Raw genomic sequence first — 17,789 nt, 5'->3', positions numbered from 1 at the left:
CATATTACACGCGGAGTGCCGGAATACCAGTGAAGTCGCGTCCGAAACTTCGATGGGTTTTAATAAAATGCCGTGTCGAATGTCGCTGCACAATAACCGTAAAGGCACCTTGCACACGAGCTTGAATGCAGGGGTGGCCTCACCCTTCGCGTACACGTGCCCGCTACCCCACGCGTGCCATTTCTATTTCACTGAAGGGTACGATGGCTGTGAGGCAGAGCGGGAGCAGCTTTAGCAGAAGGAGCGGTTCGAAAAGGGTGCCCCCTGTACGATCCTATGCAGAGAACTGCTCTCTATACATATAACGGGCCTCCGCACGTGGACATTCTCAGCTTACCGAGACAAATCCGCGATCCTGCATGCATAAAGTATTAAGCTGTTGGAAATTTATGAAAATGCACGTAATTTTTCCAAGTCGGTCTCTGACACCCCTTTTCTCTCAAGCCGCTTAATCTCACTTTATGAATGTTCCATGAAGAATCTACTAAATTAAACGTTTAATTCATTTGAGAAATCGTGTGTGCTTAACTTGATTGCGATAACTGTAATAATATAATTATATTAAATAATTCAATGATAATTAAGAATGATAATTAAAAATGTTTCAACATTATTTTAAAATAATTAGATTTTAATATAAATTTATATTTTATATATATCAGTATTATAGTTTATCGAAATTAGATTATTTCTATTATTTCAGTCTGCAAGTATTTTGCAAAAAATTTACAAACAAACAGTAGATATTTATGTAGCCTTTGTTTGCAAATATTCGTTTCACAATTTCTTTGTTAAATTTTACTTTTGAAAAATATTTAATATTACTAGTAATAATATACAGAGTAAGTAAAAATTCTGAAACTGGTGAAGTATATCAAAAACGAGACAAAAGATAAAACATTTCTTACAAAAGTTGTAGGATTTTAATAAATGCTTTAAGTAGAGCGATGCTTATTTAACCAGAAGCACAAGTATGGAAATTAGTTTTAAAATCAACTTTAGAATTTTAAATGAAAATCCCCACTTTGTTTCAATTCATATCCTGAAAACTACATAATCAAAAAAAGTCTCATTGTTTTGAAAAGATCTCGATGTCAGCTATAAAAGAATATTGAATATAAAAGGTGAGTTTTCATTTGAAATTTTCAAGTTAACCTTGAAAATTCCCGCATACTTGCGTTTCAATTCAAATAAATATCCCTGCTCGATGCGCTTATTAAAATCGTACAATTTTTGTAAAAAATTTTTTTTTAATATTTTTTTCTCAAGTATTTTTTTGGAACTTTTTGTTTACCCTGTACAATACATAATACATGTAAAAATCGTATATTATACGTTTTTTTAAATATACGAATAAAGGAATAAATATCAGCGCGAAATCGTGTGGACAAAACGCTCGTGAAAAATGAGCATTATGCGATAAGTTTATTTGGAATACCTTATCGCGACTGTAAGCGAGACGCCCCCAAACATATTTCATCCATCCGTTCACTCTCGGTCCCTCTATACTTACCCCAATATTGAAACAGGAGTCGGATCTTAGCGCGGGCCCCGGGGGACAAGCGTGGACGCGTTTATATTCGCACTCTCTCGAGCACCCTTGCTATTCTAAAACGGGTTTCAAAAAGGGTACTGGTATAACTTCGAAGCCTCTTATCAAAATAATGGTTACATCTTCATAAATATTTGACCATTCGTTTTATTGGAGGCTCGCGATTGTCGGCAGATCAGTATGGAAATAAGCGAGCAGATGAAGGGGAGACTCAAAACATTTACTCCGCGCGAATTAAAATTTAAAAGCACCAATCGAACTTAAAATCGTGAATACACTATTTCAACTTCATTTATTAAAGTTTAGTATTTTTATCGATCGTATAATTAATGGTACTTTATTAGCTATATTTCTTGATAAACTATAGAGATGTTATAATATAATATGTATCATGCGATCTACTTTAAGATTTTACTAGTCAATGTTGGTACAGAAGTAAGAAAAAGAAAATATATATAATAGTTGATTTTCAAATTAATATTTTTGAACAGGTCTGTCAGTGAAAATTTTATTTTCAATTCTATAAGGGATATTAATTAATTATTATTATTAATAATTATGTTCACGTGAAAGATATTTGTGTCAAGAATATGATAATACAGTACATCTATATATAATCAATATAAAATTTATTTAAATTAATTAACAAATAACTAATATATAATTTAAAAAATAAAAAATAAAAAGAAGGCTCAATATGTATAAAACAATATAAAAATATAACAAGGGCGTAGAGCGAAATTAATTTAACGAATTATTTTAATTAATATATTAATACAACGTCAGACGTTTCGACTCCGATCGGGTCGAATATATATTTTCTATATATTCGACCCTATTTTCTATATTTTCGAACTAATATATATTTTCAAGTCGAGTAAATATATACTAAGAACATTACAATTTAAAGAACAATATGTGTCGACATATATCTGTTGAAGAATGCTCATTGGCATTCCAAGCTTTGGACTGTGATACTTGAGTTTCATTAGCACAACTCGCATTTTCGCCACTATTTATAAATGTAAATTACTACAGATTTCGATGACCTCTTAGAATTAGTATATTTAATTCTGTCTCCCAACTGTCTTCTCTGTTTTCATCTTTATATGCAGAATCATTGGAAGTGTTCTTATATATTTTTTATACGCGTAGGACAGAGGAGTGCTCGCCTTTTCTGAATTGTCGAGAAGAAATAATTAACTTGTGAAAATTATTGGTTGCGTTCTGCTGAACTTCAGCAGAAAAAGCAGCCTTACAATTATTTTGCAGATGTGACAAAATTATTTAATATGGTTTATACATTTCTATGTATATTTCTAGATGTAGTAAAGAACTAAGAAAAAGTCACTAACCATTCCTTATTTAGAGGCCTATTCTATAATTCTGTTACAATTACAATACATATTGTTAACATAATAGGTCCCAGATTCTTTAATAGCTTTACTGACAAGCAGCGATTTTTCGATAAGAACTTACAGGTATTGTCATTATTAGCACTTAACCTTTTTATCATGTTGGATATAACATTTAGCTTTGGCTTTAACATATAGATATATTTTGAGTTTTATGTGAAGGTAAATTTTTGCTCCCGCCTGACTGAAATCCTCCCAATACGTCTGTAATATGTTTTATTTTCTCTTCTGTATATTCATTTTCTACTTACCCGGTAAACACTAACTATTAATTACATTATATCAATAGCATAATTTTTCAACAATCTAAATGTAATACTACACGTTGTAAGTAGCAATTATATTGTTGAGTAGGAAATTATAACATTGATATTACTATTAGTTAACGTTTACTGGGCAAGTACGTAAGAATTTCTTCAACGTGATTGTTTCAACGAATAATCGTTCACTCTCATTTTCTCGTTTCTCGTTTAGTAACGTGTTGCGTTCAGTAAAGTATCCTTTTACCCGCTCGAAGAGCTAAAGCGGCTAAAGGCGTCAAAAGTCTCTGCAGCGATTTTTTGCCGTTACCGACACTGGAGAGTCACTAGAGCCGAAGAGCGTGGGTGTCTGGGTGGAAGAGAGCACGGTAAGTGCACGCGGGTGTGTAAACATTTCAAATTAGTATTCAGATGCGCAGCTGTTGACTGCTCGACGGTCGCTCGCTTTCGAGGGCTTCTGAGGCTTCGTTTAATTGTAAGAAGGCAGATGCCCACCTCTTCCTCTCTCCATCGTCTCCGTCGCGTCCACCTTTCGCGCGACTTTCTTCCGTCTCTCGACTTCTCTACGAGACGTCGTCGTCGCCCTTTTCATTCAGACGGCCAGCCACCCTCGTGCACTTTTGACCCTACGGTTGACCGGTCCTCATGTATGGTTTCTTCTGGACTGACGTTTATACACCCGGACAGAAATACGTGAGCGCGTGCGAGGTATTTTAGGAAAAACGTGTATCTTGTCACAAACGCGCGTGCGAGATGTTTTGTATTCTAGCGACCAGTAGCGTGTTAGAGTTCGCAATGTTACTTCATTGTTATGGTAATTTTAAATGTTTCCAATACTGTTTTAAAATTACAAATTCAACAGTTTTGCAAAATCAAAAGTATTATTTATGTAAATGTACAGATTGTTTATAAATTAGCTTGTGATATATATATATATATATATATATACGTATAATTAAAAAGAGAATAGATAATTCCTAATAAAAGGAAAATAAAAGTTAATGTAAATTCTTTATATGAGGTTCTTTTTAGTATCATCAATTCTTCTTGTAAGACTTAACTAATCTTAAATTAAATGCAACTTAAGAAATCAGGTTTAAGAAATGAATGGCTATTTATTCATTTATTATAAAATATGCTTGTCATAAGGTTTGTGTGTTGTGTTATTACTCATAATTTTTAAATGTATAAATATATACCGCGCGCGTGATCAAAATATGGAGCGAATAATTTGGCCCAATTATTTTTTAGTATATTCGTCGAAAATTCAACCTGTTAGAGCATTCGAACATGAAAAAAAACTCTCACTATAATTGGCAGCGATTAATAGAGAAGCAATTTCGTCTCTCGACGTGTCGTGTGACAGCGTGGAATTAAAGTTGTCGAGGTATAATGACGAGAACATTATATGAATTGCGGATCAATCAGATAGACAGGCCTGCAATTAGAATATTAAAACGAAATGAAAATGGGAACGTTCGATCGGTTTTGACCAATAGTCGGTAATCTGGCGATTCATAACCTGTAGTTATATCAATCAGACCGAACCTGGTCTGCTGTAACGAAGAACAGACCAAAGTAGTAAATATTAAAACTACCATGCATTTATTTTTAAAAAGTTTTTCTTATAAAATTACTATTATCGCATACAAAGTATACAGTGCAATGTTAATTTAATTATTTATAATTGAGTAACTTGAAATGTAAAAAAAAAACATCAATTTTAAAGAAAATGTTAAAAGATTGTTAAATCACGATATGAATTTCTAATATATATATTGACGAAATTATTTATTATTTATTTCAACACAAAATAGTACCATGAATTAATCTTTATGTAAAAGTTTAAATTCAAAACGCGTGACGAATTAAATAGGTGATGATACTCAACAGATTCATATCCTCATTACAGTGTGTGGTCTGCGTGAAATGAGAGGAACAGTATACGATCATTAATCTGTCAAGAATGCCATGTTATGACATTTTATAAACGAAGTAAAATCTGATTAATCGCAGCCATACGGTGGCGCACCTTTAAGTAAACGGTCGTTATTAACTTAATAAATTTGCTAGGAACAATAAACTTCGTCGAATTGGACCTCATTTCGTCCTTGATTAGTTAAATATAGAGCTAAGCATATACATATATCCGGTCATCCGTCATGTAATAGCTTACGTAGAACAGTAAATTATAATGTTCAAAAAATAACATATGAAGAAAGCCAGAGAAGTCGGAGCTCAATTTATAATTAGCTCTAAATCTGCATCGAGATAATCTTTACGTGTTGCGCGTTTGAAAGAAAACAAACGAGAGCGCGCGAGTTCGTACGATACCGATTATCATTGTTTACGATCAAAATTAATTAAAAAGCAATACGCCTCTCGTATTATAAAATGTATTTATTTAATGTAAATACACAGGTAACCAACATCAAATTTGTCAAGAAATTTTTCTCTAAACTATTATGCAATATTTCTGAGACTCGTATGTGTACATACAAGTCGACAAAGTCTGGTATAAAAGTATCTAAAAAAACCTACATATTTCTTGTTACATTTTTTATGTATTTTTTTATCAGATAACGCTTAGGAGTGAAGATCCAACTATCGAATGAAGAAGTTCGGAGGTGTACGTCTCGCAGTTTCGTTGCTGTTCTCTAACCTTTACGTCCATCGCGCGATAAGATCGCCGGAAGATCATAGATCAAACACGTAAACGCACACCTTGTGTGGCTTGACGCCGTCTTGCCGCTTATTATACATTCGTAGTACGATAAGAGCTTACGGTAGTTACACCGCTAAGGGTAGATACGCACTGTTATAAATGTCAGTATTATACGGAGCATCTCTCGGAAAATCTTGCTAGAGAATTGCTGATACTTACTCGTTGCATATGTACGGCATGTGTCAATCCTCGTTCTGCGGTTTAATAGCGAAACGTACATATAAGTAACTTATCTATACGGTAGCGGTAGATAATTGGATGAGTGTGCAACGAAGCGTAACTACTTTATTAAGTAGCGCATTGTCGGACAGTAAGCATTATTAATGGTAAATAATGATACTTTAATGATAGCGATTGTAGATAGGAGTTAGTAAATAATTTATCAGTTTAAGCAATTACGATATTTACTAAGTGTAATTGTTGAGTTACATTCGTTAGAGATAGGCCGTGGGAAAGTCTAAAATAACTTTAACTAGAGAGAAAAATATCTAATTAAAAATGGACGAACATTCTAATTATATCAATCAGAATTCTGGTTACCTCAACTAGAATTTAGTAAAATTATAACCAAAAAATTCTGATTCGTTCACTTTTAATCAGAATTTCAATTAATCCAATCAGATATTTTTCTTAGTATAATACAAAACGAAAAAAAAATGCAAACAGCACTAAATTTTCTTAAATTGAAAATGCAAGTAAGTAATAAAATAATTTTCAATGAATTTTGGAAGTAAAATATTAATTCAATCAATATAATAAACGTAAATGAATTTACTTGTTCATTAATGCCGTTGTGCATCTTTCTAGGTATTTATCATTTTTTAATTGTTTGCCAATTAACACTGAGCTGTGCCAATTTAGCCGGCAGCGATGGAACATATTGCGTCAGAAGTAAGGGGAAAGGAGTCGGTTTAAGCCTGATCGTAGCTAGAACGGAAAAGAAGCCACGGGTGGCGCAGCCTGATAACATCGAAACCGATCCTCTCTCATCCACCTCTTAAGTTAGGTAGTTCTCACTGTACCTAACGCATGCAGATCCCTGCGGCCAGAACAACTCTATGGCACCAAACCGAGGCATTGTTGTTCCAGGTGCCATTACGGCAACCTGCTTATACACATATACACCCGCCTGTTGCAAAAGGTGAAAGCCGTACGGAAGCGAATAACTCGCCTGCAAATGGTAATGCAAATGGATGAACATTTCAGGCATTGCTTTATCATAAGCCGAATCGGTAGCAATAATCGCGTTACACAAATCGAATTAAACGAGATAAATATCTTATGCATGTTTGTCGAATTTATGGTAAATTAAAAATATTAGACGTGCAGTGAGAAAAAAAATTGAGTTCAGAAGCAAATGTTATTTATATTTTTTCGATATTAATTGATTATTAAAAAAATTGATTGTAACGGAATGAATATTTTTGTAAAATATTTTCATTAATTGTAAAAAAAATAGACAGTTCATTTATTACACATCAAATAAACTGCCTATTTTATTTTCTAGTCTGTTTATTTTTAACCAAACATTTTTCTCAGAAATAAATTTTTATTTAGCTACCTATATTTAAATTAAAATTTATTTCAGTAAAATAAACATTATATCTCATATAAATATTCCAAATAAATTTTTAGGTATCTTTTTCTATATGCATCAAATGTGATATTCACATACAATGCACACGTTTGAATTAGCTTTAATTAAAAATCAAAACTTCCAAATTTTTGCAACTCAATAAGTATTGAATAAAGCATTGCAAAATGTAGAATTAAATATGAATTGAATTCATCGTCAAATGGAGAAGTAAAGGAAATATTTCTGAGTAGTTTATTCGAATTGTATGATTTAAATCTGGGCAATTCGCGTGGTTCGTAATTCATATAAAGCTGATGCGGATCTACAGTGAAAACAGCGCATATTGGTGTGAATATGAGCGGATATACGATATTCTTCTTCCCGTCCTCATAAAACTGATATTCTGATGGGAACGTCGAGGTAGGACGTGACAGGAAAGGGGTCCACCGCAGCTATCATAATACCGAGATACTCGGAACATGGATCTCGTGTTTATGATGCGTCATCTACGGCATCCTCAAGTTGATTGGGTCAGCTCTGGTTACCAGATAGTTCATGACAATACAACTGAGTTTTACATGAAAACAGAATATACAAATTTATTATTGCTGGCCCAAAAATAAATTTAACGAAACAAAACAGACACATTTAAGCTTCTCGATCTCTACTTTGTTTCGCAAAATTACGAAGAAGAAAGTTTATACACATGATGTTGTTGTAATTTGGTAGGCCTAAAGGATATTAAGGCTTATAACAGAGTCTGGTCATGAATGATTTTGTCAAAATCCTACGAAAGAGAAATATATGTATATTTTTTTTTTACAAAATTGCTCGTGGACAGACTCTGGTATGATAGAGTCTCTAGTTAAGCCTCCTAACTTATTGTGACTTTGTATGAATAACACATACCTAATCTGCACATTCTTTAAATATTAATTTAAGATAGTTCAGGACTAAGCTTCTCGATTAGAGGTGGAGCATTCCAGGCAGAACAAGCATCGCCTTATGTCCAGTCTTATTTTGTTCTTGATGCGATCGGCGGCGCGGTTACGTAGTATACGTACGCTATTAACGCCGCGGTTGCGTTGCGGTTAAGGACGCGTGTATGCGCGCAGGAAGTTACTTATCTTGACTTTACCCGATGCTAACACCTCAGTGATATATTATTTAAGAGTGTTATGCTAATACGTGTAAGCGGGCATTACTTCTGGTTCATGCGTCAAAAAAAGATAGAAACTATAGCACAAGATAAGGAACGTCGAAAGACCGCGCGTGATTTACAATGCTTATTCAATTATCTTCATTTGCAGGGCGTATCTTAATAAAGATATCTGATCACAAGCTTCATACACAAAGGCAGAATGACAACGGCACTAATTTTATTAATTAATTTCTGGTCCGATTTAAGCAAAGAAATCTCAAGCACACGCAGGATTTTCCCGTAAAATTTCCGCACGACCAATTATGTTAAAATATATAGATAAAAAGATGAGAATCTTTCGGTTGTATCCAAGAGAGAATTTATTGCCTCATTTATCGGGTCGGCCATTCGTCGCACGTTTTACTTGACGGTTACGCTTGAGAGGCGTCTGACGATCGCGCCTCTCTGAGAGAACCAAGTCCTTAATAAGCGAACTTCCTGGAACGCGATGAAAAATATGTTTTTGCAGGCACGCACGATACGTGTCGCGATTTTATTATACCCGCCGCTTACCGACGCTCACCCACGCGCACCTCCAACTGTGGAAAAGCATGGAAACGATACATTGATGTATCCTATATATAAATATTATATATCATAATTATTACATTATTAATTTTATAAATATTGTTTAAAAGAAGAGGCTAGATTTTATCCATTATGTTTCTAAAATAGCTAAAAAACATTTTGTTGTTCTTACGCTATTAAATGTATCAGATACAACAGGAAATATACACACAGAAAAAATATTACTGTATATGTGTGCTAAAATTTTGTTTTAGTAACTACTAAAACAATTTAACTGTTAGAGATACACATTCAAAAATAATCTTGTTAGGCTATCAAAATAAATATGTAGAACTTACAGAATGAACAGCCTATACATAATTATTTTGATGGTCTAAAAAATTATCTTCGAATCTAGTATCTAAATTTGTAGATACTCCAACAAAACCGTGTTCCTTTTGTATAGATACACAAAAATAAAATTACAACTGAATTTATCTTCGTTACTTTTTTATACGGCTCGTAATATCTCGAGATATCAATCACACTGTGATACGAATAACGATTATGGCTAATGCGTGGGCATGATATTATAAGATCTTGTAATTGTGAAAATAATGTTCTTCCCCGTTGCGCTCACATGAACGTATTATTATAGCGTAGCGAGGCCGAAGCAAACATTCTGTAAAAGCGGTCAAATCGCTCGCTTCCGTTTAGTCTTTGGACAGGCGACAGGTCAGCGGATAAGGTAGGGCCGACGTTTATGAACCTGCTGCACCTCTGCGTATCTAGTTGATGTACATATACCTTGACAGGTAACTCAATTTTCGAATCAGTTTACATGTGTTGAGTGATTAATCCTTTAACTGCGGCACGTAAAACTATTTCCGTTCAAAGTCAAATAGAAACACACACTCCAATTAAGATAAGTTTAACATTTCTTTATAATAATGATATACAATTATTATTTATGTAAAATTAGTGTAATTTATTATAGAATATCATTCGTTAAGTTGTCATAGACATGAATATATGTACAATAACAATAAAACAAGACATTATAACAACATATATGTATATAATATATCAATATGACACGTTTAGCTACTTGCTGTTAATGTTGTTCCCGCGCGATAAGAGATTCAACGGATTTAAGCAAGGGTGTAAAAGAAACATAAAGAAATATTGCTCAAAGTCGAATAAGCAGCTGGGTCGCCTCTGGGGCATCGAGGGCGAGCGAGCTAGCAACGTTGAACCGCGATAAAATTCGAGACTGCACGTGCTCGCACAAATCGAGCCACGATCCTCTCTCTAATTCATATTCTTGCACCTGACTGACCTCTTATTCTCCTGCGGATCTCATTTAACACCCCCGCGGGCAAGCGGTCTCTCTCACTGGCTCCACACCATCGCGGTCATCACCTGCGCCGTTCGTGCCCGGCGTGGTTTTTTCTTTTCGGGGGCACGTGCCCTTTGCCTCGAGTTTATAGGCGAGTCGCTAATTTCACCTTGAATATTATTAATACTATATAGTGTCATTCGAGTGGGCCATACAGACGGTTGGACTTTACATTTGGGCAATGTCCTGCCGCGGACACGTGTCTCTGTCTACGTGACTATGCGGGATAAAACTGTCGTACCTGCTGTGCATCTTTTCTTCGAGAAATTAAGAGTCGGACTAGAGAAGACGGTCGCGCGCGTGGTCGGGTTTCAATTATATTTCACAGCGTAATTTTATTTGGAACGAAATAGGGGAGGATAACATATTCTAAAAGTAAGAAATTCAAATGTATAGAGATTAATCTCGCAATCATCATGACATAAGATCAGCAAAGCTGCATTGAAACAAAGGCCTGTGGTATTCGTCAGACGTACAGTTTGCTCGGAATAAATTTGTCGACGTTGCTTAAGGGGAAATGCAGAATTTGAAATGTAATGCTCTCTATCTCATTTTAAATAATTGCCAGGTAAAACTAACCGAGAGCCCCGTTTTAAAGCGTATAATTGGTCGGTTTTAATTCACGCGCATTTGCTTCATTTGGATTGAAGTTATGATTTTTTAAGTGATCGAGTGATTTTACACGCGGTACCACCATTTTTAATACAAAATTATATACAAAAATAATTATTTTCGACATACAAATTTTTTTTTCTTGAAATTGAAGAATTAATGAAGGTCCATGAATTTTTGCAGATTTTTTAAAGCCCTTTAACATGTCTAAAAAACGCCGAGACACGAATGGCCCACGTTAGACCATTAAAGGTGCCGAAAAAACGTTAGACTAGTAAGGGTTAACTTTATTTCGCGTTTTTACGATTACAGGAAAATCTCTTTCTCCGCGTGTAACCTGCGGCGGTTAATAGATGATAGACCATAAATCGTACGCACATTTTAGAGCCTCGTTTCAAATATATATACGGATGCGCACGCCAAGAGCGGCCTACTCCCATTTCCGGACGTGTCGCATTTCACGCTGTTGACTTTCGAAATACGTTAAAAATGTACGGCTAATTAATAATCATGCCGGAATACCTGGAACACCGATTGCCACTTCAACTTATTCTCATTCTTCGTTTATTTCTTCCTACGTATCCTCGACGGTCATAGCGACAATTTAATTGTTTCGCAGGGTACTCGTAGAAGTCGTGGAGAACTTTACGGTAGGACAGGTGAAGTTGTAACGCGCTAAACAGGAAGTGACCCTTAGGTTGTTTGCATACCTGTATTAATGCGTACGTGTCGGAAACGAAAAAGTACTACTTAGAATCGAGAAATCCCTACAAACGACTCATAAAAAAAGAAACAAGTAAGTGTTTAGACAATGAAAAGCGATTCGCCGAAGTATTTTTGAAGTTAAAAGGCAAAATTGCATTTTCTTATATTAATTTCGGCATGTCGTATCCAATAGCACTAGGAAATACTAAAGAACGAACATTAAGGAGCAAATTGTGATGAAAAAAATTGTATAATATAGAGCGTAATACAACCGTAATATAATGAATAGCCTAGAATCCAATCGTGCGACATGATTGAAACAATATCTTCATAGTGCTCGATTTGTCCGGAATATCCGGTGTCTCGCGGATGTACGGTTCTATAAAAGAGTGTATACATATAGACGGGCATAGGAAACATCGCATTAAAAAAGTCAAGTGGTGAAAGAACAATGACTGCGACACGGTTTATGCATTAGATCCACATGTTCTTCATTAACGACAATAAGATACTGTACCGGAAACGGTTCCGTTTCCTTCGAAGAACATCGACAACTCAATAGTCATTCTTTGATAAACAACGAGTTATGGAAGTGAAATTGAGTAATCAACAATCTACTTATAAATAAATCGGTATTATTATACTAATATTGTATTTATGTCGATAATATTAATAAACGTCAATTGTGCGTATAACTATATTTTCTCCGTATGCAATACAATTTATGACAACATTAGAATATGCATTTAAAATTGCCAGTTTGTAAATATATATATCACGATTTATTCGAGCATATTGAAATTCGTATTTTTAAACAAAGAGGAATGACAAGCGCCCAGTTTCTTGGTTTACGGCGTTTACACATCGACGTACTACGTCACGTAATATTAGTGCGATATTAAAACCATAAATAAGACAGTTTCTCTGTATATGGAGCGGAAGCACGAAACGCGTATGCTGAATGGAAGACCGGAATTGACAAAGTGCTTCGTACGTATCATCCGATATTGGTCACGCGAAAAGGAGAACAGTAAAAAGAATCGCGTAGAAGGAATGGCCAGCAATCTTGATATAAGTAATGCATTTCTTTTATATCTCTGCGAGATAAAGAATAATGGATGGGGATAGGTCACGCCGCGTGGATAATATGATATCCGGCACTCTCGCGAGAAGTTTGCGGGGATGACGATAATAATAATCCAATGTGGACCGTCCGAGCTGGGAGGATGTATGACCTTAGCGAGTTTCCGAAATTGAAGGATCGGCCAGTGCCATAAAGATTTTTATCGTCGCCAGATAAACAAATCGCAGCAGCATCGATCTTTGCTAATGTGACAAAAATATCATGCCGCGAATCCTTCGTTACAAACGTAATGATATGGTACCGAATTTCAGATAATTGTGTATTTTATATACAAATTCGTAAAATAAAAACGTTTAAAAATAATTAAATTTTTATATTTCTTTTCAATTTTATCGAAAATTTTTATTTACGTAACGCTACCGAGTAGCCTTATAATAAAACAAAAAAAATTTAATTATACAAACATTATAAATACTTTATTCATTAATATCAATAGAAAAACATCTGCTGTCTTAAATATGGCAATACTTATAAGAGCGTGATAATTATTTTTAATTGGGACACAATATTTGCATTAAGAATCAAATCTGTCGATGACCATTTAAATGGAGTATCTAGAAATGAGTCACAGGTACTCTTAAATTGAAGAAACGTTTTATTAATACCAATTCTGTTTTATTAATACCAATATGATTATTTTAATATGCATATCATGCGAGATGTCACCGAAAGATTAGTTCATACTCGTTTCTTTTGATACATATTTAATTAAATATAATGCACGCATACGGGAATTATCTATAACTTCTATCATCGTTACGTAAAGAACAGCAGATGTGGAAAATTAAAATGAATATATCACTAAGAAGATATTATAATTATATGTACCTAGTATAATGTTACAAATAATAACAATGAAATAAAGAAGAAAAGCGTGAACTGTAATTAATTGTGCAGATGATTAAAAAAAATATGTGAGATACGATAAAACAAAGGTAGGCAAAGTCGATTCTGTCTTATAATAATAAAAATAAATAATAAACATTATTTTAATTAATTAATTTGTTGATTAGTCAAACCTTTTTCTCGTAACTATTTTATAAAAGGAGTTATTAGTCCTTTTGTGTGCAAAAATATTTGAAATAAGTAATCTTTTCGATAATAACGAAAAATACGTTGAAAAAAACTTTGAATTATACAGTATATTGAAATAATATTTTGCCTCTTGCATCTCACACGAATTCATCTTTCGTAAGATATGAGTTGGAGAAGCAGAGAACTGACATATGGTAGGCTCTACGCCAATATCACCCTGGACTTGATGGAGTACTTGGGGAGATTCGCTTAGAGTCTATGCTCCAGAACCCGTCCGAACGTCTGACCACCGTCCGCCGTGCTTGCTCGCCCCCGAATAAAGCGGCTTTCTTTTCCCCGTGCACGCTTCTTATCGAAGAAATATCATTTTATTTCATTTATGGCCTCGACGTCAAAGAGGGATTTCGCCTTCGTCTGACTTCTCTATATTTTTATAAGGATTTCGAAACTCAATCATATATATATTTTGTGATGATTTAAACCTATATCTATATCTTAATTTACATATATTCATCTAAAAATTAAACTATCAAATTTCGGGGCAATTAAATAATTTCATAGATTTTATTATAAATTATGCTTTTAAAAGGTAATGAATAATGTTTTAAAATTATAAGTCAGTTATTGATTATTTTATTTCTCTCTCTTCCCTCTTAATAATAATATTTTCCTTTTTCCCTCTTTCTTTTCTTTTCATGTATGTACATATATATTTTTAAATTAATATAAATATTTAATGTATTGACATAATATTAAGATATTTATAATTAAAATCATTATAATGTATAACGCTTACTCTATTTTAAATAATAAATTCTATTATAAAATCACAAATGAAAAAATATTCATCTATAATTACGAGTGTTGTGTCTCGTATAATAAATATAATATAAAAACTTTAAATTTTTCCAAAGATATATTTGTTCTTGAAAGATCGCTCGAAATTTAAGTCGACACATCAAACAGTTTCGATCAAGCGCAGTGAGATCATGATCCAAGAAATCGCGAGACGAGTGATGGCGCAAATCAAATAGTCCAAATACCGATTCAATATTGGCACAATATCGATCGGTATTCCGTGTGATTTTATCGTGCATTCAGTCTCGTATCGACTTAAATAGGAACATATCGACTTTTATAGGAATTCCATCGTCGTCGCACGAAATGCTCCACCTTCCCGCCTCCCCTTTCGCGCGCATGAACGCGGAGAAACGTCAAAATTGATATTCTTCGCTCGCCTCGAGAACTGGCGCGCATAAACCCAGAATCCGATATTTCACGTGCCATATTCTCCCAACCTACTATCACCAACACCGATTCCATACGTGCGTGGCACACGTGAGACACACACCGACACCGTCGAGTGTGCAACGCGTTCTTTCTCCGCGCCATGATCCGTGCCGGATAGAACGTGCGAGTTTGGAAGCTACATCCACGATGGGATATTTCGCCAGAGGCGCTCACGTACCATATGCGATTTCCTATTCGCCATATAAGCGTGCACAAATCTTACTTCGATTCGTCATATTTCTAAAAAAAAAAAAAAAGCAAATATACACGAAAACGATTTTGCTGAAGAATTTAAAAATGTATAATAGCTATAATAGATATAAATGTAAAAATAATTTTTTTAGACTATTAAAATAACTATATATGACGTTTAAGAATAATGAACAATGCTGCAAAATGTTTTGACATTTTAGTAACCCACTCGGGTGCCCTACATAATTATTTTAATAATTTAATAAAATTACTTTTAAATAAGAGAGAGTATAAATTTTTAGAAACCAGCAAAACCTTCTTTCTCTGCATTAATAATGTGATAATGTGTGTCAGATGTAAAACGAAACATAGATAATACTGATGAGGCAAGTTAGAGAAAATATTTCTAATTGTGATACAAAATTATAAATTATTTTAAAAAATCCAGATAAAATAATAATTATTATTTAAAAACGATTTATATATGTAATGCCTTTAAAAACTTAAACAGAAAGAAAACAAAAAAATTATTTTTCCCATAAATAAATTATAGAAAAATAGATTGCAATGATAGGTATGTCATAATCTCAGAATGCGTTCGTAAAAAATTGAAACATGAAAGAATTTATATCGATTTCCATTTTTGACGAATTTTGGAAGGAGAAACTGTCACGCGCGATTGATTTAAATCGAGTCGATTGCTCGTTAAATCGAAGTCGAGAGCGATCGACGTTCCTGCTAGTGACGTGCATAGCACACGTAGGACAAGCATATCCGCGAGGTGACAGGGAAATATGGCGCGAGCGCAAACTTCCATGTACATTTCCACTCGACTCGATTAGGTCAAATCGTTTGTAATGTCGAAGCCCGGTTGGGCTCATTCCACATTCTACGAGGTGCACGCTTTCGATATTTCTCGGTTTCCGCTTACCAAACCATCGTCGATTGAGCACCCCTCTCGTCTTACTGAAAATCAGTTTCGTATCGTATTCGGTTACCCCTCCTAAATCCGGCAGGCATATAGGTGGGCGAGTTAGCCGGCCTGAAGCGGCTGAGCCTGCCGGCTTTCTTATTGATGTCTTTTGGGGAAAAGTTTGAGAGGTTGTTTCTACGGCGGACTATAAAGTGACACTTCCCGTTTGCAAACGTAAACTTGTTCGCGGTTGATAGAACGAATATTACGAGGTACACACATATCCGGGCCCGGCGAGGAGGGAGGCGAAGAAGGAAGATGAAGGATGCGAGAGGGGGAAACGAAACGACGAGTGGATATGCGGGCTTTACCCATGGGAGTATTACGGATTCAAGGTGAGTAGAGGTCTCACGGAGTAACCCGAGACATCAGCGGAGTAATATTTCCATATTCTGATATCGAATAAATGGATCGTTGCCGCGCACACGACGCAGGCATAAATTCTCAGCAGACCTATCATGCATCACGGACCGGCAGAAAGACCCGCCGTGGCTGCCGCCATGGCTCTATGGCTATCGTACGAGGTGTGTCGAGAGTGCCGTCCTTCCATGCATTCGCTTCTTACGGACTTGTCATTCGTACTTTTTCACGTGGACAGTCGAACGAGAGTAATCCAGATAGTTCGATACACACCGCGCGCTCTGCCTTCGCGTTCCGGGAGTTGCACTCTGAAGAATCTTATTTTTGCAGGATCACGAAACACGTGAATTGTATTATGTTAATAGCCCTCCACCATTCGTACTCCGCATTCTTATTTATATAATCTTATCTTGTTCAAGAAAGTCTGATCCGTTTGGAACGCGCACACGCTCACGGAGAATTATCCGACCAGAGAGAGAGATATATATGTTAATTTTTATTCTTGTTTATATAAATCAACATATTATTTTCGTAATATTTTTCAAATTGTGATTAACATAAAATTAATACAAATTAATATTAAACTATTGCTTATGACCTTTGCGCTAAAGAATGCTAAAAATCCAGGTTCGATTCTCGGCCAAATTTATCGCGATAAAATCATTACGGATTCTTTAATACTCTAAATCTTTATTTTAAATGCCTATAAGCAGCAAATTGGAAATTGCTAAGCAATTGGATTTATGATATTACTATTGTTGTTCAATCGGTTTGCATTCAAGACGAAAAAGTCAATTTAAATGACTATACAATATTAGTTCATAGAAATCTAGTTTGACCGTT

The sequence above is a fragment of the Cyphomyrmex costatus genome, unplaced genomic scaffold (genome assembly GCF_001594065.2).
Source record: "Cyphomyrmex costatus isolate MS0001 unplaced genomic scaffold, Ccosl1.0 scaffold390, whole genome shotgun sequence".
Taxonomy (NCBI): Eukaryota; Metazoa; Arthropoda; class Insecta; order Hymenoptera; family Formicidae; genus Cyphomyrmex; species Cyphomyrmex costatus.
Note: the sequence above shows the minus strand (reverse complement) of the source record.